Source organism: Toxorhynchites rutilus, chromosome 2 (genome assembly GCF_029784135.1).
Source record: "Toxorhynchites rutilus septentrionalis strain SRP chromosome 2, ASM2978413v1, whole genome shotgun sequence".
NCBI classification, from domain to species: domain Eukaryota; kingdom Metazoa; phylum Arthropoda; class Insecta; order Diptera; family Culicidae; genus Toxorhynchites; species Toxorhynchites rutilus.
Genome location: NC_073745.1, coordinates 319924884 through 319951124, shown reverse-complemented (window position 1 = coordinate 319951124; position 26241 = coordinate 319924884). Strand labels below are relative to the sequence as shown.

Below are 26241 nucleotides of genomic sequence, written 5' to 3'. Positions count from 1 at the left end.
CCAATGATCGGAACCATCTTCCCTCATAGAGGTAGATCATATATTCAAATAAACCGCCAAAATGTCTTATTTAATATCCTATACAATATTTGCCATACAGCTGGTGATTTGGTTTGGGGGCACTTTTTACTCCGGCCAGGCCCTTTACGTTTGAGATTTAAGTCAGCAGAAATCTCTAAACAATCTATATGTACTCCGACGAAAGCTCAAAAGTCATCCAATCTTAGCTTCATTTAAAAGCAGAGACTTCATTCAACATAACTTAGTTTACATTGGCATTACATTCCATCACGTTTTTCTTCATATCGTAAAAAAAACTAAGCTTGTCTAACCCATGCACCAGAATCGAATTTATCCTTCTATTACGCTGCAGGGAATCCTTTTTGAACCTTTCCTCTCACAGATTGGCACCATTCCCGTTTGCTGGCAAACAGCGAAGACCGCGTGCATATGGGGCAGCATTTCTCCCGCAAAAGGAGGTTCCCGGTGTAATAATGAGAAAATCGATAGAAATGAAATTAGACCCCGACCAGAACAAGCACTGAGTCATTGTGCATCGTGGTGTGTCTACATGATATCATCGCCACGGGGTCAAATGGAAGTGTGTTCTCTCCGTTTGGAAGGACGGTGGTGGCGTGGAACCATGTGCTCTTGAATCAAGTTCCATTCGCCGTCGACATCAGATTCGGCGAGAAGTAGAATAATAGGAATAGCTCTACAGTGCCACCTTCCACTTTTTTCACCATCAGTGCCAAGTAGTAAAATATGATATGGCTGGGAAAAAGGGAAAACGAAAAGGAGCGAAGTAGAATGCAGGAAGAATGAGAAGAAGAAAAAACGGGAACAACTACCTCAAGAAACAATGCCGCGGCAGGATTGTTCTGTACTTTCTCATTGTCTAGTAAAGTTGCGGTGATTTATTCTTGAACCAAGATTTTGCTGCCACCGTTGTTTAATTTTAATAACCATTGTCGGCAAGTTTCCGTTGAATTCTCTATTTCGGTCTTGGTTCGCAATAACACAGGAGAAGAAGGTGGTTGCATGTAAGTCTTCCGGCAATGAATCAATTTATAATGCAAATCGTAATTCAGGCTTCACTTTAATTGTTGTTCATTGAAAGACGAAAGCTGAGTTTCAAAACATTTTTACTGTATGGACAAGGAAGACACGAGTACAATTTTCTGTAAGATTTATGAGCAAATTTACATTTTAAAAGATTACAGCAGTGAGCGGTACATGAAATAACAACTGATACTTTTGGAGACAACTTCGTGAACAACCTGACTATCTGCTATCAGTATTGATACTGCGAGCTATTAGCTGATCGCGGATGCCATTCATGTTGTCGGAAATAGTCGTATCATTCTAATTTTATGCATTGAATATCACTAGTGGAACTGGTTTGACATTTGAAGAACCGAACCATCTTTATAGACTATGATAGCTGATAGTGAGCATCTAAATGATCCGAAGAGCATTTTTAAATTTCTATATTCAATCAATACATACATTTTGCTACAACAAAAATCGTTATACTCTACTCATATTAACCAAACTTTATTTTTTCTGTTCATGTTGCAGGTGAACGACGGAAATAATTTTGTCGATTGGTTTCCACACATGGCTTAAGGTATACGGAAAACTTCTAATCGATGACTAATAATCTTTTCTCTGATAAGCAGGAATTGATAGATATTTTCCATACAAAAAATATAACCCAGTTTCATGGATTAGAATGATAACGATCAAAATTTTCAGAATAAGTAAAGCTAAAATGACCAAAACATCATAAAAACTACAAAAATATTGATGTATAATTTCTATGAAACAGTTTAACAGTTCCCTTGCGATTTTTATGGAAAAAAAATATAATACCCCTCAGTTCGAAGCAAAAAGTTTTCAATTTAGGAATATCATATACATCTCTGACATTAATATATTAAAAATATATTTCCAACCAAATCAAGAATAAATTCGATGAAACTACTTTCAAGCCAAAAAGCTTCAATTCGATTTCAAGATCGTTTTAGTAGAAACTTCCACTACAGAGCTAATTCTGTTTAAATGAACAACTACTTTCTCGTCTGTGATTATGAATATTTCATGGGATAACGATCACATAGAAAATCGATGAGAAGTATTTAATCTATAATCTGAAAGTTGGTATTTGGAGTTTGGAATTTGGGATCTGGAATTATAAGAAGACATCTGGAAACTAATACAAATTGATACAAATTGAACTATGCTTGTAAGTGCTATTCTCCTCTAGGTAGCGCAACTATTTTGTGCATCTTTTTTTAAATGAGATCATCTCTCTACCGCTTTTTATCGGAAACTGCTGCAATCGATGACAATAATCCACCCATAGCTCTCACAATAAACGTTCCTTAAATAAACTTCCTTACATGGGCCAAAAATTATACATTTCAGCTAAAACCTATCCGAAAATGGTAACAAGACGAAACGGATCGAAAGGCGAACAACAAGTGCACGGGGATGTGATCTGTGTATATCTTGAGACGATTCCAGAGCAATCCGACTGCAGTGTCGAAGAGGACGAAAACAAAGAACAAAAATCAAATGTGAAAGACGTGGGAAAAGGAGAAGAACCCCACGGGAAGGACGAAGATGAAGATGGCCAATCCAGGTATGTCTTCTTTATCATGAAAACAATGATCGGGAGATGGGATAAGTTTGAGGTTCAATCGATTTTAGTTATTCATACGAACCAGAAGCCGATAGAATCGATCTTTTTTTTTCAAATTGAGCAGTCTGACTGTAATTGTTCCAAAATATTGTTGAGAACAGATAATGTGTTGAATGTGGACGGCAGTACGAAAGGACATAAATGTTTCCGGATTTGAATACTGACATAACTTTAGTGATTTCCAAAACATTTGAAAAAGTTCCAGTAACAATTATTGTATTGAATTTTTTTTTAACATTCTCAGAAAACCAAACGATGTAATTACCATTTTTGATTTTCTTAAGATCGATTTGACTTATTGTGATACTTAGTATACTCTCAGGTAGAATTACTCATACATTTTACAGATTTTAAATATTCAAAATGAATTCTTGTTAGTTTACTGGTCAAATTTTTACCGATACAGGTTGGACTCAATTATCCGGAGTATAATTTTTTTTTACTCCGGATAATCAAGTCATAAAAAAACAATTTTCTCTCGGTAAACGTAATATAATTATGATTTGCACTTATTTATTCAACGGTTTTATATACGTTGACCCGTTTGTATGTTTGTGACTTTGTAACTTTGTCGGTAGCGCTGTACCACATTTATAGAAATTTATCCCCCTCGGGCGGTCAACAGCGATTGATCTGAAATTCGGAACACATCTTTTTCCTTGGTGTCATTATATAACTGCGTATTCCACGATCTTGAAAATACAAGAAGGCGGCCGCTATAAAATGGCGGATTATGTACATATTTTCTCAAAATCCCATCATCATGCGTTTTCCCAAAACCCCATCAATATATGTATCGAATGAAAGGGCTTGACCAGTAGAAAACAATTATTTATGGAAAATGTAAATCAAAGATGGTGAGCGCTATAAAATGGGGGATTAAATATTTTCTCAGAACCGCTTCAATGTGGTTATCAAATGAAAGGGCTATATTGATGGGGTTCTGAGAAAAAATGTAATCCGCCATTTTGTAGTGGTCGCCATCTTAGATTTGCTTCTATCATAAATAACTGTATTCTACTAGTCAAGCTCATTGATTTGATACCCATATTGATAGGGTTGTGAAAAAAATATATATGGCGCCATCTTGTGGTGGCGGCCATTTTGGATTTCCATTTTTCATAAACAACTGTGTTCTTTTAATCAAGCCCTTTCATTTGATACCCATATTGATGGGGTTTTGAGAAAATATGTAATCCGCCAGTTTCTAGTGGCCGCCATCTTGGATTTGCATTTTTCATAAATAACTGTGTTTTACTAGTCAAGGCCTTTCATTTGATATTCATATTGATAGGGTTTCAAGAAAATATGAAATCCACCATTTTGTAGTGGCCGCCAAATAAAATACTCCGGATAATCGAGTCCGACCTGTACTATTTTTTTATCTCAGTGTATATTTTTTCACGTTTGGACATCAGTGCTCTATAACATTATTTCGGTAGGACTCATAGTTTTTGAGATATAAATTATCAAAAATTTCTCTTACTAAAATCGATACGCCCTTTTCAAAAGGTACACTTGAGTCAAGAAATTCCCAATTGCTGTGGAAAATTCATATTTCCTCTAATCCAAACGGAATACAACTCGATTTCATTTGGAACTGCTCTATAAATGGATGTCATTGAGTAATGAGCTTGAGCTTGAGCTTGGGTAGACTGTACAATTCGTAGTTGCTCTCCGTGATTGACCTGAACCAACCAAATTGCACAAAGAACACACAGAATGACGCTTGGGACTAGAAAATCATTCTCGTTGTGCAATTTTCGGTGATTCGAGCTTTAAATGGTCAATAACGACGCCGGCCACGTCCTTACAGTCACCGGGGGAAGGGAAGGAATGTTAGTATGATATTCGCCGCAAGAAGGCCAAAAGGGTCGCCTCTATAGGATATTTAATATCCTAAAGTTAGTATATTCTAAAGTTTCTAAATTTACTCTAAAAAGAGCAGTGACGTATCTTCACGTCTAAAATCGACACCAACAGATTACAACTAAATTGCAATTCACTTACGCAATTCACTTGATTACTCCCATCTCCCATCTAAATCCCACGTCGCATTCACATCCTCCATCAACGTCAACAACCGACTAGATTTACCGAGCAGAATTCTGACGCTACGCTGACATCATCGTGTATGTGAATCGTTCTATAAGATTAAAAAAAATCTCTACCGAGATGCTTGTGTCTGGAAAGTCTGAAAGGGAAAATTTCAAATACATAACAGTATAAATGGATGACATTGAGTAATTGCTAAAAACTCATCAATTTTCACGAATGTTCAAGCCAGCAAGAAGAGTTAATGCTATATTATTGCGATAAATTTGAAGAAATCTGGACGAATCATTAAACGTCTGGACCAGATAAAGGGCAATCTGAATGTCTGAATACTCCGTTAAAGTTTGGAAGATTCCTGATAAATCTGAAGACTGGCAACGCTGGAATGCGCCGGAAAACGAGAGCGTTACATTGTAGAAACAAGTTTTTGGTCGCCGGCATAACCTCTTTGCCGGCTAAACGAAATGGTATAATTATCACTCCATTCGAAAAATAAAATATCTACGCGTTATATGCGATAGATCCGAAAACTTGGTTCAATAGTTCGAAAATTGCTTTGAAAGCAAGCTATTGAATTCACAAAAATCTGTATATAAGCGGGTGCCAGCTAGGAAATTCACTCTACTATGATTGGGCCGTGGATGGAACATACTATCGCTACCAGCCAAAATAGTGCGCTCCCCCTGATCATCCCCGTTTTTCTTTTGCTACCGATCTGCATGAAGCCTACACTAGCGAAAAACGATGTTTGGATAATAATTCGAGATCGATTACGAGTGAAATGTGCCAATAGCGATGAGTCAAATAGCGATCACCACGTAATGTCTGGTCACAAAAGAGGGAGAGGGGGAGAAGGGTATATAGTTTTCACTGGATATTTTCAAAGAAGAATTGATTGCTGCACCGGAGATTCTGTTGCATCGCTGGTTTCCACAGAAAAGGATCATTCAACACCAACGTTACCGAACATTTCGAGTGGATCCGTACGGATCTTCTATGGATTCTGTACGTTTAGAAACATTCTCTTCATGGCTTATCCACATAGTAACAGACGATTATTCAAATTTGTAAAACCAACACAGTTCGGTGAGATTTCATCAAGGGACTATTTTGAACGTTAATATCTCTTTACTGGTTGAGCGAAGTGGTATGAAAAAACAGTGCATTCGGAAGATGAAAGGTCTGTGGGTATTGTTCGTTAAATAAGCATCCGAAAATTTGTTTCAACAGCTCGAAAATTGATTTGAAAACACACTATTGTAATCCCAAAAATCTATATCTATAATTATTATTGTTATTATGCTAAGTCTGGCCAATCCCGTTTGTATTTTGCTACCGTGTTCAACGGACGTGCACAGTTCTTCACATCAGTATATATCCGCATAATATGCACGAATGAATTTTTATGCTTTCTTGTTTAGACTTTTTAGAAATCTTTCAAAATATTCATTTATTGAGAATAGACTCAGATGCAACTTCAAACAAATTATTTCTAAATCAACAGTAGTCCTACGTCAACCTTGCGGTTGTATCACAGATATAACAACCCCTAGTTTTCGAAGAGATTTTGGGGATACATTAGACTAAAACAGTTCTTGCATACATAGATGCTTTTTACAATATTTGGTAAATTGCAGTAGATTTAAAATAAACAGCGAAAATCCTATTTTGTCGCTTTTTTAAGATTGATGAAAACATATCCTAATTTTTATTTCTCGACAAAGGAGTAATTCTACTTTGTCTACGATTTTCAACAGAATTTAATTGAATTTTCAAAACTGTTCAACAATTTTCTATGTGATTCTTGTGCCTAGACATATCGATAACCAGAGATAATTTTCCCTTTAATCAAAGTTATCGCTGTAGAAGAAGACACGGATCGAAGCCACAATATGTAGCTAGAAGATTACTAGCTTGTAGTTTCAAAAATATGTATCGTATCATCTCTAGGTGTTTATTTATAACGATGTTAAAAGCTTTAAAATATCTGAGAAATTCCTACGAAGCATTTTTTCGATTTACCCATTTTTGGAAATTGGCAACTTTTGAACCGCTCCACCTATTTACAAGTTCTTAAGTGCAAAAGAGAAGTATTTCAACAAAGGTTACATAAAAAATATTGTATGGCACACTGACAGCCTCTTTTCAGCGTAATATTAAAAAAAAATGTTTTAAGTAATTTTCGAGGTATTGGACTAGAAAGATACTCTAGACCACTGGAAAGCGGACGTGCAGCCGTTTAGATTACGAGATAGAGACGTCGGTTAATCGTTCGATTAATTCAAATAATCGAATATCTGAAATTATAATCGATTCATTCTGTGTCGAATAATTTGAAATCAAAATATGAATACATCGAATAATTGTCACTGTAATCGCGATTAATGAAAGAAGGAATCTTTCTCAAGGTTATTGCACTTTTAGGCTAAGAATGATGCTTTAATATTTTTTTATCCAACAATTTTTATCCAACCATCTAACATCGATATCCCGATAGACCACGCGACCAGAATTACAACGTGATACGTGATTGTTTCAAGAAATAAATATCCGTTCGACTAATCGAATATTGAAAGACAATTATTCGAATGAATCGAATATTGAAAAATGCCCAATGATTAATCGATAATCAAATAAATGAAAAATTTAGACATCACTAATTACGAAGACCCTCATTCTTGCGGCTAGCGACAGCTACTTCTTTTCATGTTTTTATATAGAAAACAGGATGCACGGAAGCGTGAGCACATAGGAGAGAGAAAGTTTGGGAGAGAGTTCATTCTTGATGCTCTCTTACCATTGAAGAGCAGCCAAGTTTATTGACAACTGTCACGAGACGAGTTGAGGACATAGTAGAAAGGCTGTTTGAAATGCTGAAAAATAATGAGCTACTGGATTTCTATTTTATTCAGTGGATGAGAGTAAAAATATTCACAGCTACAATTGGCTAAATTTTTCGGGCCATATCCAAGGATTTTGATGTAACTGAGGAATTGATTAGCCTTTTTTCTATGAAAGCAACGATAAATGGCACCGATATTTTCCATGTTCTGCATAAAGTTCAGCAGAAATTTGATCTATCGATGAAGACAAGGTCCGGTGCAGTTGCTGATGGAGCTCCTGCTATGTGTAGTAAGTTGATGTTAACCTTTTGCCTTAGGAAGGAACACATTTGTTATTGCTAATCTTCGAATACAACAAGAAGTTTCGGAACAAGTCATGCTGTATCATTGCATCATACATCAGGAGAATCTCTATGAAAAAAGCGAAATTTAAGGATGTTATGGAGCGTTTAATCAAAATCGTCAAACACATCAGATCGAGCGCATTGAACCCTCATTGTTTGTAAGCTTTTCCGAATTATGTGAGGGCACATGCTCTTTTCATCGCTCAATTTTTCGGATCCACGTATATTTGTGAGCATATTGTTTTCCATTATGAAACAAGTCAAGGAACGAAATATGATGATTATTTGGGAAAATCGATTGTAATTCAGCGTTTTCTATATCGAAAAAGACTAAAAAAATATTGTAATAAATTATTTGTAATGATCGAAAGAACCCAATTGCATCGTGATACCACATTTATATTGCAGATCTGAATGTTCTCTAATTTGAATGCTGTCGAGTCATAGAACGTAGAGTAATGCGGGGCGAAAGTGCGCACCTAACTGTTGTCGTCCAACAACTCTTGAAATAAAAGCAAATAAAATTCCATTTGCTTACCAAATTGTAACTATATATATTACCTTCGAAACATAGTACAAGCATTTCTCGAGATGTATTTGTAAATGGACAAATACCTATTTTAATACAAAAAGACAAATGCGCACCTTTGCCCCATAGTGGGAGCAAAGGTGCGCACTTATTGAATCGAACTTCTGAGAGAACTTATACCAAAAATAATTGCTTTATCATCAGAAGCGGGAGAAACATCATTTCTAGAGAGTGTAGGCAAGAGGGGGGTGTTCTATGTTTTTCATGGGTGAAAAGAGTGGGTGTTACGGTCGAACATACCACGTGGAAATTTTTGGAACGGAGGAGACTGGCAATATATGGTATCCGAAAATGTCGAAAATGAATTCGTTGTTATTAACACACTAGCTGACCCAGCGAACTTCGTCCCACCCAAATCATTTCGACACTCAAGTTCCCACAGAAATTATTTCTATGTACGTAAGCTATGCTAAATTTCTATATTTTTTGACATATAAAATTGATCCAGACTAAGACACATCAGTCCTCATACTGACTGTTTAAATCCGTTGCTCCGTTCTTGAGTTAAATCGCGAGGAACTGACAACAAATCATTTTTATTTATATAGATCGAGTTTATAAATACATAGTTACCTTCACTTGATTTATTTGAAACTCACTGTTGAAAAAATAATATTTATTTGAAGTTCATTGTGAAAACATAAACATAAACGAAACATAACCGTTATTGAATTAAATGCATGGTGAAAAAAAATCATTTAAAATTCGTTCTGAATTATTTTTAAGCAATTGTTTGTTTTTATTAATCGTCTTGGATTTCGGTTCTGAGGATTCCGACGCTTTGCCTTGAGGCGCTGTTGCTGCGTTGGGCTGTTGTGGGGTTCGAAGAAACAGACAATGGTTCCTCATGAAGCTAGAATCCCAATCTCTTCCTGACATTTATGCAACTTGGTTGAATTCGTGCTGGAGGCGCAAAATCAAACGCCAAACGCCGTAAATCTTTGAGAGTCATACCATAGAAAGCTTAATCCGCCAGATCCTCAGACTGCTCACTCGTAAATACCTATCTGAAATGTCAATAAAATAAGATTTGAATCAAAAATCACTTTCTGATATGAGCCTCTTCCTCAGGGCTGGTTCAGAAATACCGAGACTCCTTCCCGAAGTCTCTGTAGGGTCATTTGAGCATTTCCGGAGTGCATTTCTTCAAATCAGTTTTCTTCTTGTGGGTCCCGTTAGAAAATTTTGTTGAAAACATTTTATAATTTTTTTTCAGAACAAAACGCTAGTGCGAGCTTTTACCCCACAGCCACTGTGCACCTTTGCCCCACAGCCAGTGCCTCCTTTGCCCACAAGCAATTTTTTGAACTATTCGAATTTTTTAAAAAAGCTCTCAAACTTTTTCACAGGAACGAATACGCACTATCATCTACTATAGAATAAAAGTTTTCTTGACAGTGTAGTTTCGATCTTTCCAGTTATTCTAGGTAAATAAATAATCATCTCCAAAACTGTAAAAATTAGATCAAAACATCGCAGAACTCTTTTAACTTCATAACTAATTGCCACTTTCATGAAATGTATCTTGTTTATATGTGTGATCTGCTGGTGTAATGAAGTGTCAAACGAATACACTGTTGTCGAATCTTTATGCTCGTTTGCTCCAAAAAGGCCAATGCGCACCTTTGCCCCGCACTACTCTATCAGGTAAATCTGTATAGTATGCATTTTATTACGAACATTACTGCCGTTCTACGCATAGTTGTCCCATGTTCCAAACTGAGAAAAACGCAATCAAAGTTTTCTCGCATATTTGTCTACCAAATGCTTTAAGCATTTCAATTTAGCAATACACCGGGTTTTGACGTAGAACTACGTCTTTCAGAAAGGGTGCAAAATCAGAAAAAAAAACAGGTCACGTTTTTATGAAATAAAGTTAACGTAAATAACTATTTTCACTGTGAACGAATTCTCATGATTTGCATACCAATCGAATCGGAAATTCTCTAAGATTTGTTCGATATGCTATACATTCCAATTCGCGAATCTCTGAACGGTTCAAATTCATGAAAACTGGAAGAACTTCCTTTTTTCCCAAACATTTGTTCTGCCGATTTGTGTGCTAATCCTACCCTTATTTCGAATGCTTATAACTCGTATATTTCTTAACAGATCGGAAAAATGTTTGCATCAATTGATAGGAAATATTTCTACGCGTCTATCACAATTAATGAAATGTAATTTTTCATGAGATGAGCGATTGAATAACTGTAAAATGTCTAGCGTTACCTAAACGCCCTAACTGCCAAGTTTTGATTGGCCCGATGCACAGTTTCCCCAACACAGACTTCAAAATCGATGTACCTGTGGAAATCCGCTTTGCACATATACATGCAAGTCGGGGGTATTTTTGTTCCCACCGAGCTGTGTTTCCCTAACACGGACTTTAAAATCAATGTGCAGACCGGAATATGTTTCCCTAAAACGTACTTTTAAACTGAGAAAACTGGGAAAATCGTCATTTCAGATACTAGAGGTGAATGAACTTTCGGGGTTCGAGAAATACGTAAACATGAGATGTTTTTCCGTTCACATATTTTGGTAGTGCTAGGCATCATATCAAATGTAAAAGGACGTTCATCAAATTTATTTGTAACGAAGAACATAATCTATTACAAAAATTTCGATGCATTCTAAAATAATATTCGAAGTGATAAACAAGTGGATTGCATGATACAATTGCGTAGTTCTACGTCGAAAATAGGCGTTCGTGTCCTAGATACAACCCCTTACAAATTTTTTTATAAGCACTATACTATTGTTCAATGAAATGTGATGAGTTCCCCTCACTGAATCAATCAAGCTTGATAACGGGTTTAAAAATTCATGGTGGGACAGTTATGCCTAGCATATCAACATGGGACAATTGAACTTGATGTTGTTTTTTGACATACAATCATTTTTTGATGTAGGATTACGTCTTTCGGGAACATATTGGGGTACAAATTGAAAATCGAAAATCGAGCACATCTTGAAAATTGTCCAATTTCAAACGCTTATTGCTCAGTTATTTCTAGGTTGATTGATGAAATTTTTGCGTCAATCGACTTTGGCATTCCATAACATTTTTTTATATTGAAGAAAATAATATATGTCATGAAACTAACTATCGAATAATTGAGAAATCTCAACTCCTATCCTAACGGAAACACCCACTTTTGATTTGTCGAAATTGACGATACATGCGGCAGGTCCCTAACAACGACATCAAAACCAAGTTACCTGGGGGAAATCGGCATTGCAAATACACAAAAGTAGGGAGAGCTTTTGTTCCCATCGAAACGTGTTCTCTAACAGAGACATCAAAACCAAGCTGCCTGGGGGAAATCGGCATTGCAAAAACATGAAAGTAGGGAGAGCTTTTGCTCCCACCGAAATGTATTTCCTAACAGAGACATCAAAACCAAAGTACCACGTGTTCTGGTAAACTTTTTCTTATTTGTTTGAAAATTAGTTCGTTCTTCCAAACCGTTCGATCGCGTACTTGAACCGACTTATCCGATATGGATCTACAAAAAATACATGGTGGGACAGTTATGAATAGAATCAACATGGGACAATTGAGCTTGATTTAGTTTTTTTAAAGCTGGGAAAAAACTGTTTTTTTTTGTGTTTTGACGTAGGACTACGTCTAACCGGAAGATATAGGGGGTGAAATGGAAATCTAGGCACTGAACAAGTAGGAAAAAAATGCAAGATTTGGAACGCTTATAACTCGAGCATTTCTCAATAGATCGCAAAGGTTTTTGCATCAATTGATAGGAAATATATCTACGCGTCTATCATAACGAATAACATTTCATTTTTCTTGAGATAAATAATTGAATAATTGTGCATATCAAGCATTGTCAAAATGCACTATGTGCCCATTTTTGATTGGTCCATTTTGTGCTCCTCAAATCGTACCGACCAAAACGGGCAACCAGAGCAGCAGCGAAATAGAATGAAGCACGATTGGAAAGGAAAAAGAAAAGAAATGAACGAAACATTGGTCGCAGTCTCACACATGCGTAATTCTCGAGCCAGCCAGTCAGCTTAAAAATCCCCGCTCCGCTGCCGTAACGATCATTCTCATTCAAACCGTACACCACATCGGTTCGCATCACAACACATCAACAAACTAGAGATGGGCAAAACAGTTCACTTTGATGAACGGTTCACTCACTAACCGTTCATCTACGTGAATCAGTTCTTTTGAACCGTTCTTTCGTTCAGCGGTATTAAGAACAACATAGAATGTTGGCTGGAACCCAACATATTGATGACAGTACGTATACGTATTTTGATGACAGTACGTAGTGTACGTATGGTATTTATGTAATAATTTGATCCGCACAAAATATGTGCAATTTTTCATATTCTCTTTTTGGACAACACAATGGTTCCATGTAAGATTACATATTTCATAATGTTCATTCAGGGAAAAAAATCAACAGCGATTTTCACTAACAATCAATCATACAAACAATTACAATAACACGTACACGCAATAGGCCAATCAATGAATTGAAAGCCACGAAAAAACTTTTTTCTCAACATGCCCTCACTATAAAATTTTATGTTTACCTAATCCATGAATCGCCCCAGCTTCCCCCAGATTTTTTTCTGATAATCACGAAATATATGAATGTTAGGCGGAATTGAAAGAATACATGTAATTGAAAATATATATTTTTGCTTTTAAAACTACGAAAATCTAATTTAATTTTTAACACAAAATTGAGTATACATTAACAAAATAAACCCTGCGTTAGATGCATTTTGCTCATCATGACAATATCGTTTTATTTTCCTTACAAGCGTTCTCGATATATTTGTTCACTCCGTCCAGCGCAAATCAGTTCAGCTGCACTAGTTCGTTCGCAAACAGTTCACTCTCCATCAGTTCACTCTCAAACAGTTCACTCGCAAACCGTTCTTTCGGAATCAGTTCGTTCACAAACCGTTCGCTCGCAATCAGTTCGTGGGGAGAACTACCGTTCTTTGAAAAAGAACGACCGTTCGTTCACTCTTTTCGGCGAACTAGTTCGTTCGTACCGTTCGTGAACGGTTTGCCCATCTCTACAACAAACCAACACAAGCAGCCATGTCTGGACATGGTAAAGGAGGAAAAGTGAAGGGAAAGGCAAAATCCCACTCGAACCGTGTTGATCTGGAGTTCCCCGCAAGGGTAGCTAGACCGAGCGCGTTAGTACCAGTGCACCAGTCCACCTAGCCGGCGTTATATAGTTTCGGCCGCCGAAGTGATCGAGTTAGCTGGCAAAGCTGCTCGCGACGATAAGAAAACCTGCATTCGGAACAGAACACATTCGGTTCGGTGGACATCAAGACAACAGGCAGTTGCAGCGAGTGGCGAGTGGCAAACGCAATCGTAAAACGGCATCAGGTAGCGGAAGAAAAAAGTTTGTTCTTTATACAAACTGCTTTGGTGGCAAATCCAGAACAAGGCGGCATCGATGGCGTTCGAAATGGTTTTTTACATTAAGGGTGTCAAATCAGAAAACAGATCACGTTTTTATGAAATAAAGTTAACGTTAATAACTATTTTTGCCGCGAACGGATTTAGGCGAACTACATACTAAACGAATCGGAAATTCCCTAAGATTTGTTTAATATGCTATACATTAGAATCTCCTGGTTTGTAAATGGTTAAAATACATGAAAACTTTAAGTGTTTCCATTTTCCCATTTATTTGTTCTGTCCATATGTGTGCTTTCCCGAACAGAGCTGTCAATAACGAGCAACTTATCGACGAGCAACGAAGGGGAAATCGGAGGGTTCATAGTCTCCGTGAACAAAGGAAAAGAAGAAGAATGAAGGGGAATATTTGCCTAGAGTATAAACAGTGGATCTCGCTGAGGCAAACTTTCATTCGGCATCGGACTGTTGAGCAATCCAGTTCACTTTGCTTTCGCTGCGCTTCGATCCAAGATTGGACCCCACCAGTGGTAATTCAACTTGGATATCGTCGTGTGGTTTTTCCAGTTCGTTTTTCGCGTTATTCGTATCGTGTGTTTTTCTTTCCGCGTTATAAATTGGACGCTTCGCGTAGTGTGTGATAAGTAAGAAGAAGAGGAAGGCTGGTTCGAGCACTGCAAAAAACGAAGCGTCGTCCAATAATGCACGCGATGTTAGTGCAGTGAAGAGCGCTCGCACTGAACCGAGCCTTCGCGAGTGTGACACCGAATCGAACAACAGCGAAGTAGGTGACTTCGGCGCGTCGGTCGAAAATGTAAACGCCGTTACCCTGGCAGCAACCAAAATCAAGCTCCCCCCGCAGGTGGTGAAGGCGGTCGCTCTTGACAAACTTATCAGCGAATTCGCATCGATGAGTGTTACAGCAGAGTACAAGCTGTGTGGCATAATTCAGTCTTTTTCCAAGCAGTTAACATTGTCTGTTTTCCGTCATCATAAGGGCTTCGTTGGTGTCTTTGGTGCGCCAAAAAATTATTTGGGGAATTTCAAGCATCTTGAATGTCTCACTGGAATGTTCTAAGTTATTTGAGTTTGCGTGCCAGTTGCAAAACTGCCTTCAACTAGGATTTCATTTGCACTAATATTGATCATAATGAAGCATCGCTACTATTTTCGAGGTTGATACTAACAAAAAGAGTTTATTTCGCTTGTTTAGTCACCAAGAAAGTAAATGTCGTTCTGGAATTTTATATGTGATTAGATTTCGCTTGTCAGTAACAAAACTTGCTCCACTAAGGGTGACAGCTGCGCTTCTCTCGAACATAAGAAAGTAATGCAACTTTTTTCGATGCCAGTAATATTAACAGAAGCGTTTCTTTTGAGAATAGCGCAAAATGACGAGAAGTGTTTATATTCCTAGTAGTTTCAAGCCACCAATGTATGGCTCTGTATGCATGCTATGGCGAACGCTTGTTTGGCGCGTTGTCATTGTTGTTTTTTACATACGGTGCCAAAGATATATTGATATAGTTATGAGATGTGGAATAATTGTGCTGGTACAACATGTATATAATCGACTGTAGCCGAGTCTATGTCAATTGCGATAAAGGCCATCGGAATAGTATTCGAGGTAAATTTTCAATGCATTGACATGAAATCGTATCTTGGATACAACCTCCTACAATTTTTTCAAAACCACGAGTACTAAGTTTTCTAAATTGGAACCATTCCATAAAACAAGGCGCTTTTCAGGGCCATTAAACCTTCCAAAAAAGAGTTTAGGAAATACAGTTCAATGCTTTCTAAAACAATATCCAAAATAATAATAAAACACAAGCATTAGCATTAGCATTAGCATTAGCATTGAGCAAGTTGCACAATATCGTAGGTGGTACAAATTCAGAACTGTTAAATCAAAAACTAACCTCCATCCGTTGCTGATGATTAGTAATATCTCTTAGATGAAGGCATGTTTTCTCCAACAGTTAAGAATTGTCCTGGCCACGTCCTTGCAACTGCTAAGGAAAGGGAAGGAATGTTAGTTCGACATTTACTTAAGAGAGATGCAGAGAACTCTACGACCTCTCATAAATGTCTCGGGAATTTAGGATTTTTAGTAGGGGAGGTATGCCATAGGATACACTCAGCCGGTGTTACTGGCGGAGCTTGTTACTATTACTATTACTATTACTATTACTATTACTATTACTATTACTATTACTATTACTATTACTATTACTATTACTATTACTATTACTATTACTATTACTATTACTATTACTATTACTATTACTATTACTATTACTATTACTATTACTATTACTATTACTATTACTATTACTATTACTATTACTATTACTATTACTATTACTATTACTATTACTATTACTATTACTATTACTATTACTATTACTATTACTATTACTATTACTATTACTATTACTATTACTATTACTATTACTATTACTATTACTATTACTATTACTATTACTATTACTATTACTATTACTATTACTTTGTGGAATCGGCATCTGCTGAAAGAATTAGTAAGTGAAGTTATACGATATATTTGTAATATAAATGTGCTCCAGTCTTCTGATTGGTGTCACGTTGATGGCTGAGTAAAAGAATTGTTTTATAAAATTTTGAAATGATTGATAAAAACTATCGTCAAGTAACGAACATAAAAAATAAACGAAATTAAATTTTTAAAACTGAAAAAAAATATATTAAAAAGTAGCTTTTTCTTGACGCAGCTGCTGTCGCATAGCACCATAGCAGGTCATTTTTAATACTGTTCAATAATAAATCATTAACAAAACATATAAATATATCCACATATCCAAACGCATTTCAAACCTCAATTGGTATCTAGTATGTAAATATGTATAATCTGAAATTGAGAGACCAATGAAATTATATGACACTAAATTGTAAAATGTTACACTTGCAAGTCGGCCTTCCAATCGTTGTCACATTAGTAGCTGTATAAAAGGTTTGGTTGAGTAAATTTAAATTTGATTTTTATTGATAAAGAAGAAGGCCAGCGGGATTGAAAGCGTTTCAACTTCCATAGACCCGAACCTTTTTCTTTATCATAATACAGTAGAATCCCGATTATCCGCGAAAAAGTCTGGCAAGGTCACCGCGAATAACGAAAATTGCGGATAACGCGATAAACGACTGAAAATGAGGTGTGAATACGAAATAAAGATATTCCAGCATGAAAACTATGTTTTATCAATACAGAAATCATTAAGCTATCAATCTGTAAGGTCGTGTACACCAGTGATCAGAAAATGTGAAAGTCATGGCCGAAACAAAAGATCCTACCTCTCACTGACAAATTTCGGGAAGTTCTATAGAATAACTATGGAACTACCATTCGCGGATCATCCGCATGATAATCGGGGTTCCACTGTAATCAAACACACGACAAGATACTTAAAAGATAATTGAGATTTACACAAAAAAAACAAGTAAATATGTATTTGAATGATAGACAGCATTAAAAGAACAAAAAAAATATCAATGATGAATCATAAATAATATGCTCAGTAAGAGATGTTCCTCGTGGCTCTAGTTTTGTAGTTATGCTGTTGGGGAGCCAGAAACAGTACAAACACTAGATTTTATAGATTGAGATGCATAACAAGGGGGTAGCTTCACAAAAGTAATTAAGGAGAGAGTGAAACTAGAAACACAGAACAAACATAAAACATTATTTTAAAATAACAGTAATAGAAATATAATGATGCTACTTCCATGATTGTCTTCCTGGTGATATTCACACTATAGTTTAACTCTTCACAGCATTCACATTCTTCAGAACACGAAAAAGTAAAGGGTGTTTCACATCAAATCGCATCACGGAAAAAACGCTGTAGAAATTCGCCCAGTAGACCGATCCTTTTGAAAATTTTAGACAGTAAAATAAAAACTATTAAACAACTTTTGGCATTTTCTTTTTATTCATACTTCGAGCCCAAGCCCGTATGCTCGCACCTTCCTCTTTACCCCGTCCATAAGGTTCTGTACAACATCAGGTTGTAGTTTTTTTGAACAGAAATCCATCTTCTCTTGAAGTCCGCCTCCACAAAATAATAATAAAACACAAAATGATTTTTTCATAATTTGTTTGCCAGGATATGACGAGTATGTGAATTTGGCTGTTGTTCTGAGCTTATTGATTTTCACCAATTCTTAAATTGCTTCTAGATTGAAAGTACAGTAATTTACACTTATCTCGACATTTAGCTAATTGAACGGACCTGTAATGCGACATATTTAGTTGGTCATTTTTGTAAACATAGAGTTCGGGGTCCAAATTATGACCCCACATTGAAAGTCGACACTGTACCACTGTCATCGCAAATGTTCAATTACAGGTTAAAATTACCTCCAATCCGATACTGAGTGGTGGTAATGCGACGTGCCATTGAATGTAATTTACTGTAAAATATGTCACAAGCTGGATGGGAAGAAATTTTTCAACTGTGAAAGCTGTGGCGAGTGGCAAATGCAATCGCTAAACAGGAAGGTTTTGCCGAACAAGATGGGGATATCGAGTGATAACAAAACAATAAACTCTTTAGATTAAAGATAATTTTGTGATCCTGAAAAGGACCCTTTTGAGCCTGTATGTGAATCCAACGAGCGAACAAATCGTAATGAATGTATTTTTTAGCCATCGCTCCCTTTTAACGCTCATTCGTTCGTCTCGTTGGACTCGCCCCTCTGGCTGAGTCTGCCGATTTGTCTCTATCCTGTGAGTGTGTACCGCTAGAGTATAAAACACGCGGACCCCAAAAAAATATCTTATTTTCTTTCAAACCGTAAACCCGTGTGGTTGTACGGCATTGGCATCGTGGACGTAACAAAGGAGGACAAGTTAAGGGAAAGGCAAAGTCCCACTCGAACCGTGCAGGTCTCCAGTTCCCTGTTGGTCGCATTCACTGATTGCTCCGCAAGGGTAACTAGGCCTAACGGATTGGTGCCGGAGCACCAGTATACTTCTTCTTCTTCTTCTTCAATGGCACTAACGTTCCTAGAGGAACTTCGCCGTCTCAACGTAGTATTACTTGCGTCATTTTTATTAGTACTTAGTTGAGATTTCTATGCCAAATAACACGCCTTGAATGTATTCTGAGTGGCAAGCTCTAGAATACGCGTGATCACAGTGCAAGTCGGAGGAAATTTCTTTGACGAAAAATTCCCCCGACCAGAACGGGAATCGAACCCGAACACCCGGCATGTTAGTTATGACGCTAACCACTCGGCCACGGGAGTACGAGTATACCTAACAGCGATTATAGAGTTTCGGCCGTCGGAGTGCTCGAGTTGGCTTGCAAAGCTGCTTACGACAATCAGAAAACCCGCATCAAGAACAGAGCAGCTTCGGTTCGGCGCTCATCAAGGCAACAATTAGTTTCAGTGAGTGGCAAAATGTTTCTCCGGCACGTCGCCGGAGAGTAATTTACTAAACAATATGTCACAAGCTGGATGGGAAGAAATTTTCCAACTGTGAAAGCTGTGGCGAGTGGCAAACGCAATAGCTAAACAGGAAGGTTTAACCGAACAAGATGGGAATATCGAGTGATAACAAAAATACAACACCAAAGGTTCTTTTCGGAACCATCAACATATTCATAAAGAGTAAACAGTAAACTAATCAATTTTTTCAGGTAGATAGGTAGGTATTCACGTAGGAGAAGAAAATAAAACAATATATTTAAAATATATATTTAACAAAAGCTGTCCCCTTTGTATAGTCCTACGTCACTCCGGTTATGTCCCCGACATTACCCACCCGTCTTTTTTCCGTAAGATTATGCTTAAAAACAACGTTTTATGAAGAAAAGTGAAAATCGCCAAAAAGTAACATGGGACAACTATGCGTAGAACAGCAGATTAGTAGAAAAAATCTGATTCGACCCGCATCATGCATATACCTGGCCACCACTGCTCTAGACTCTAACACATTTTTTCGACAAGTACAGTACATTTTTACATAAAATATAAAAATTTCAGGGACACCATTTTTTTTTTGCTTTTCTTAGATATATTTTAAAAACTATCAAATTCTATGTTTCTCTCAACGTTTATGTTTCAACGCTCACGCAAAAAAAAAACGAATAGCTCCCCTTAATTTTTTTTTTTCGCTCCGACGATGGTAACACTGCATTCCCCACTTCGGGACGATAATATTCGGCTACTCGTTCAGTATGATCGGATGGTTTTTAGTGTAAAGATGTACAATTTACAAGAACGTGTATTTACAAGAACCGAAGCCTTAATGAAACTTTGTTCTCTTATGGTAAGAATTTCAACATTTCTCGTCGTCGATTACTTCCTCTGGGGATACGTGATGGACCGTTGCTATGTTAATGAGCCACATAATTTGGAGGAACTTAAAGAAGAAATAACTCGAATTTTCAACAGCACCGAAGTCGTAATGTTAGAATTGTGCATGAAGAATTTTGTTCACCGTTCAAAAAGCGTTATCGAAAAAAGGGGCTGTTACATCGAAAATGTCCTAAAATAAGCTTTATTTCCGTTTTTTGACGTAGGACTACGTCTAACCGGAAGATATAGGGGGTGAAATGGAAATCTAGGCACTGAAGTTATAAGCGTTCCAAATGCAAGATTTGGAACGCTTATAACTCGAGCATTTCTCAATAGATCGCAAAGGTTTTTGCATCAATTGATAGGAAATATATCTACGCATCTATCATAATGAATAACATATCATTTTTCTTGAGATAAATAATTGAATAATTGTGAAATATCAAGCATTGTCAAAATGCACTATGTGCCCATTTTTGATTGGTCCATTTTGTGCTCCTCAAATCGTACCGACCAAAACGGGCAATCAGAGCAGCAGCGAAATAGAATGAAGCACGATTGGAAAGGAAAAAGAAAAAAATGAACGAAACATTGGTCGCAGTCTCACACATGCGTAATTCTCGAGCCAGCCAGTCAGCTTAAAAATCCCCGCTCCGCTGCCGTAACGATCATTCTCATTCAAACCGTACACCACATCGGTTCGCATCACAACACATCAACAAACCAACCCAAGCAGCCATTTCTGGACATGGTAAAGGAGGAAAAGTGAAGGGAAAGGCAAAATCCCGCTCGAACCGTGTTGATCTGGAGTTCCCCGCAAGGGTAGCTAGGCCGAGCGCGTTAGTACCAGTGCACCAGTCCACCTAGCCGGCGTTATATAGTTTCGGCCGCAGAAGTGATCGAGTTGGCTGGTAAAGCTGCTCGCGACGATAAGAAAACCCTCATTCAGAACAGAACACATCAAGACAACAACAGGCAGTTGCAGCGAGTGGCGAGTGGCAAACGCAATCGCAAAACGGCATCAGGTAGCAGAAGAAAAAAGTTTGTTCTTTATACAAACTGCTTTGGTGGCAAATCCAGAACAAGGCGGCATCGAGGGCGTTCGAAATGGTTTTCAAATGGTTTCAAAACCACGAGTACTAAGTTTTCTAAATTGGAACCATTCCATAAAACACGGCGCTTATCAGGGCCATTAAACCTTTCAAAAAAGAGTTTACGAAATACAGTTCAATGCTTTCTAAAATAATATCCAAAATAATAATAAAACACAAATTGATTTTTTCATAATTTGTTTGCCAGGATATGATGAGTATGTGAATTTGGCAGTTGTTCTGAGCTTATTGATTTTCACCAATTCTTAAATTGCTTCTAGATTGAAAGTACAGTAATTTACACTTATCTCGACATTTAGCTAATTGAACGGACCTGTAATGCGACATATTTAGTTGGTCATTTTTGTAAACATAGAGTTCGGGGTCCAAATTATGACCCCACATTGAAAGTCGACACTGTACCACTGTCATCGCAAATGTTCAATTACAGGTTAAAATTACCTCCAATCCGATACTGAGTGGTGGTAATGCGACGTGCCATTGAATGTAATTTACTGTACAATATGTCACAAGCTGGATTGGAAGAAATTTTCCAACTGTGAAATCTGTGGCGAGTGGCAAACGCAATCGCTAAACAGAAATGTTTAGTCGAACAAGATGGGGATATCGAGTGATAACAAAACAATAAACTCTTTAGATTGAAGATAATTTTGTGATCCTGAAAAGGACCCTTTTTAGCCTGCATGTGAATCCAACGAGCAAACAAATCGTAATGAATGTATTTTTCTTTCTTTCTTTCTTTGTTTTTAAGAGGCTTTAAACTTTGAAGTTCATTCGCCTCTAGCCCAGTGGAGAGCCACAATAAAACCAGCCCAGAGGGGACTGTCGAAAGGGAAACCAAAAAACGCAAAAACACAACGCCAAAGGTTCTTTTCAGAACCACCAACATGTTCATAAAGAGTAAACAGTACACTAATCCATTTTTGAGGTAGATAGGTAGGTATTCAGGTAGGAGAAGAAAATAAAACAATATATTTAAAATGTATATTTAAAAAAATATATATATATTTAACAATATTTAACTGTCTCCTTTGTATAGTCCTACGTCACTCCGGTTATGTCCCGACATTACCCACCCGTCTTTTTTTTTTTAAATAAAAATCGGTTCACTTTTGTAGAAGTTATTAAAATTTTTTTGCGTGAACGTTTAATCTGAACGAACCTGTACATTTTAAGCGAAAATTGTCTGGCTCAATTTCACCTAGCCGGCACATTCAGTGAACTGCTTTAATAAACTGTGTCCAACTCCATAAGAAATACAGTTCTCGGCGGTCCTCGCTCAATTATTGATCCTGCCGCATGTACATAAGTTTGAAATAAATTTAAAATTGTTCCAGCGCTCACACTCTTTCGCGTCAGTGTTCGACGGAGACTACGCGTGGATGTGGTTCAGAAAATACTTCCATGGAGTGGTTTTAAGCAAATAACGCAAAACGTTGTTGATGTGGTGACACAGTCACTTCCGAGAAGCGTTCGTTTTCCGTTCGACGGAAAACGGATACACGGTGCTTGATTGCTGGCGTGCAGAGAATCGATAGACTGCATCCAGCCCAAGCGTTTGTGGACTGGACTAGGAATGCAATCGATTGTTCTGATTAATATTTGATTAGTTCGCTGCATACGTACAATCCACTACCCACCTCCCCCCTCCCCCCGGGAAGGGAAAAGGAGTTTACATTGTTTAAAATAGAAACATGCAACAGGCAACAGGTTTGGCGGCTGATGGGGTGATTCATTTACACCACCATCTGGGGCTCCTTCGCGAATGATTGACGCCATGACTTGTCGAATAGACCGGCTATATTTAGCGTATGGTTTGCCATTAGTAATTACAAGGGAATATCGCGGAATGGTTAACTCTCCCCGGTTGAACAAATAGCAATAATTTAGTGACAACAGAGGGGACTTGTGACAGTGAATTTACATTGTATCAATGGTTCTAATTCGGATTTCCTGTCACATTTCAATTCCCTAACCCCTTCTGCGGCGCAACGGGAAGTCATATCATCAACATGGCGAGAATTTTTCCGACAGATCCTCTTATTTGCCCATCTATATTCAAACGATTATCGCACTTTCCAATCCCCCGTAATGGAAAACGCTTCTATCCGAATCCGAATCAGCCCCTCAGCACTGGATCTCTTCGTTTCCCCCGTCGTCCAAGGTCGATTGCAGGAAATGAAAGCCGTTTCCCCCACGAAAACAAGGTCACTTTTTGAAACGCTGGATTCATTCAGCCGGAACAGTTCGATAAAAACCAACAGCCGACGGGTGGCCAGGAGGTACCCGGGCGACCCTCGCGCGATATCGGAGTCAGCCCTGGGTTCGCAGTAAATCCACAGCTGTTTACACTTTTTGATTTTTCCGGTTCCCACCGGCGGCGGGAATTTCCCAAACCCACCCTCCTCCTTGAAGAGAAAACAAAAATTAATAAAACAAAACAAAAAAGGTTGCACCGAAGTTTGGTTCTGCCCAGCGTTCCGCCGAACTCTTCATCATCTGGTTTCGATTTGACATGAATTGGAAAAGTGATAAGGGCGAAGAGATGAAAAAAACAATTTATCAGTGCCTTCTTTCGGGGGGGTGTCGCCAAAATATACACAATCCAATGGGAAGGGAGAGGATGGGAGGAAGTGGAAGCCCCGGGGGGAACCCTTTTAATCACTTACTCAACAAACGATCTGCTTTTTTGCTGTTGACTCGTGACGACGGCGATGTGGTTTTATGCGATGAAAAATTGAATATTTTCGATGACACTCCTCGGACTTTCGCGATTGTAATCATCTGTTGGGAGGCGAAAAGAATGGAGTTTAATGATGTCCAACAGCAGCTGACGCGGCAGCAGGAGGCGGGAAAAGTTTTCCACTTTGCGGAAATGAAGCATCCTGAATGCCTTTCATCCTACGAGGGAGTAAGACAGTAAAATGGCTTTCCTAATAATGATGTGCTCAGCAATAATTTTGTATCAGATAAAAACAATTTCTGAGGGTTTTGTTTGTGGTACTTATTCGTGAGTCGTTTATCTACAATTTTCTCTGATGGGATATTGTTTTTCCAATCCTACGGAAAAATTCGGAATACGCGTACATTAATAGAAAATTGCATAATCTGTCCTTTATTTCTTCTTAATTGAGTACATTTTGATGATTTGAATCACAAAAATCTCTAAAGATAACATTGAAGCTGTAAAAATTCTCGGTTTTGATAAGCGGGATGCCTTACAAATAACGCTTAAAGGGTGTGTCACATCAAATTGCATCACGGAAAAAACGCTGTAGAAATTTAATTTTTAGGAATTATATCTTCAGCTTTCGCTTATAATCAGATAAGAGTGTATAGATCACGTTGGCCATGCTTCACTGTCAATTTTTCGTAAATTTGGAAAAATGTCGTCGAACGAAAAAGAGCGTCGTGAATTAATCCTGTGCACTCATTTCGAGAATCCGGAGTTGTCACATCGGGACATCGGTAAGATGCTGGGAATCGTCCAATCCACGGTCAGCAGAGTACTAAAACGATACTTCGAGAACAAAACCATCGACCGGAAGGTGAAGAACGGCAAAAATGGATGCTCCGTCAGTGAAAAAGATCACAAGCGCGTAGTTAAGCAGTTTAGACGTGATCCGAGAAGTTCGGTCCGGGATGTCGCCAATAAGCTGAATTTGTCAAGTTCATTCGTCCAGCGGACCAAGCAGCGGGAGGGCCTGCATACATACAAGGTTCAGAAGGCTCCTAACCGCGACGAAAGGCAAAACATGGTGGGGAAGACGCGAGCCCGGAAATTGTACACCGAAATGCTGACGAAGCCGCATTGCCCGGTAATGGACGACGAAACCTACGTCAAAGCGGACTTTCGTCAGTTGCCGGGCCTGTTGTTCTTCTCCGCAGAGGACAAATTCAGCGTTCCGGAGGAGATTCGCAAGCAGAAACTACCCAAGTTTGCCAAAAAGTACTTGGTGTGGCAGGCGATCTGCTCTTGCGGAAAGCGGAGCGCCCCCTTCGTGATGACCGGCACGGTAAACGGGCAGGTTTACCTGAGGGAGTGCCTACAGAAGCGCTTACTACCACTATTGAAGCAGCACGAAGGCCCGACCATCTTCTGGCCGGATCTCGTTTCATGCCACTATTCAAAGGACGTGTTGGAGTGGTACGAAGCCAACGGGGTCACCTTCGTGCCAAAGGAAATGAACCCGCCCAACGCGCCGGAGCTTCGCCCAATAGAGAAATATTGGGCGATTATGAAGCAGGCCCTCCGGAAGAACCCAAAAGTTGTCAAATCGGAGGCGGACTTCAAGAGAAAATGGATTTCTGTTCAAAGAAAACTACAACCTGACGTTGTACAGAACCTTATGGACGGGGTAAATAGGAAGGTGCGAGCATACGGGCTTGGGCTCAAAGTATGAATAAAAAGAAAATGCCAAAAGTTGTTTAATAGTTTTTATTTTACTGTCTAAAATTTTCAAAAGGATCGGTCTACTGGGCGAATTTCTACAGCGTTTTTTCCGTGATGCAATTTGATGTGACACACCCTTTAAGTGCATTCCAAATGAAATCGAACTTAAAATGCAGACATTAAAAACTTGTATTTTTGATTCGAACGAAAGTTTGTATTCCTTTTGGGATGGAGGAAATATGAGTTCTCCACAGCATTTGGGAATTTTTTAAACTCAAGTGTAACTTTTGAAAAGGGCGTATCGATTTGAGTAAGAGAAATATTTGAAAATTTATATCTCAAAAGCTATGGGTCCTACCGAAATAGTGTATTTGAAAGAGTTACAGAGTATTAATGCCCGAACGTGAAAAAAATATACACTGAGAAAACAAATTAGT

At 38.1% G+C, this 26241-nt stretch overlaps 1 protein-coding gene across 26 annotated transcripts in view; it reads left to right on the top strand.

Annotated features, from left to right (window-relative positions):
• LOC129771300 (potassium voltage-gated channel subfamily KQT member 1) overlaps positions 1–26241 on the top strand; it is a 1095885-nt gene that overhangs the window by 507395 nt on the left and 562249 nt on the right. The gene's annotated exons all lie outside the window — the stretch shown is intronic.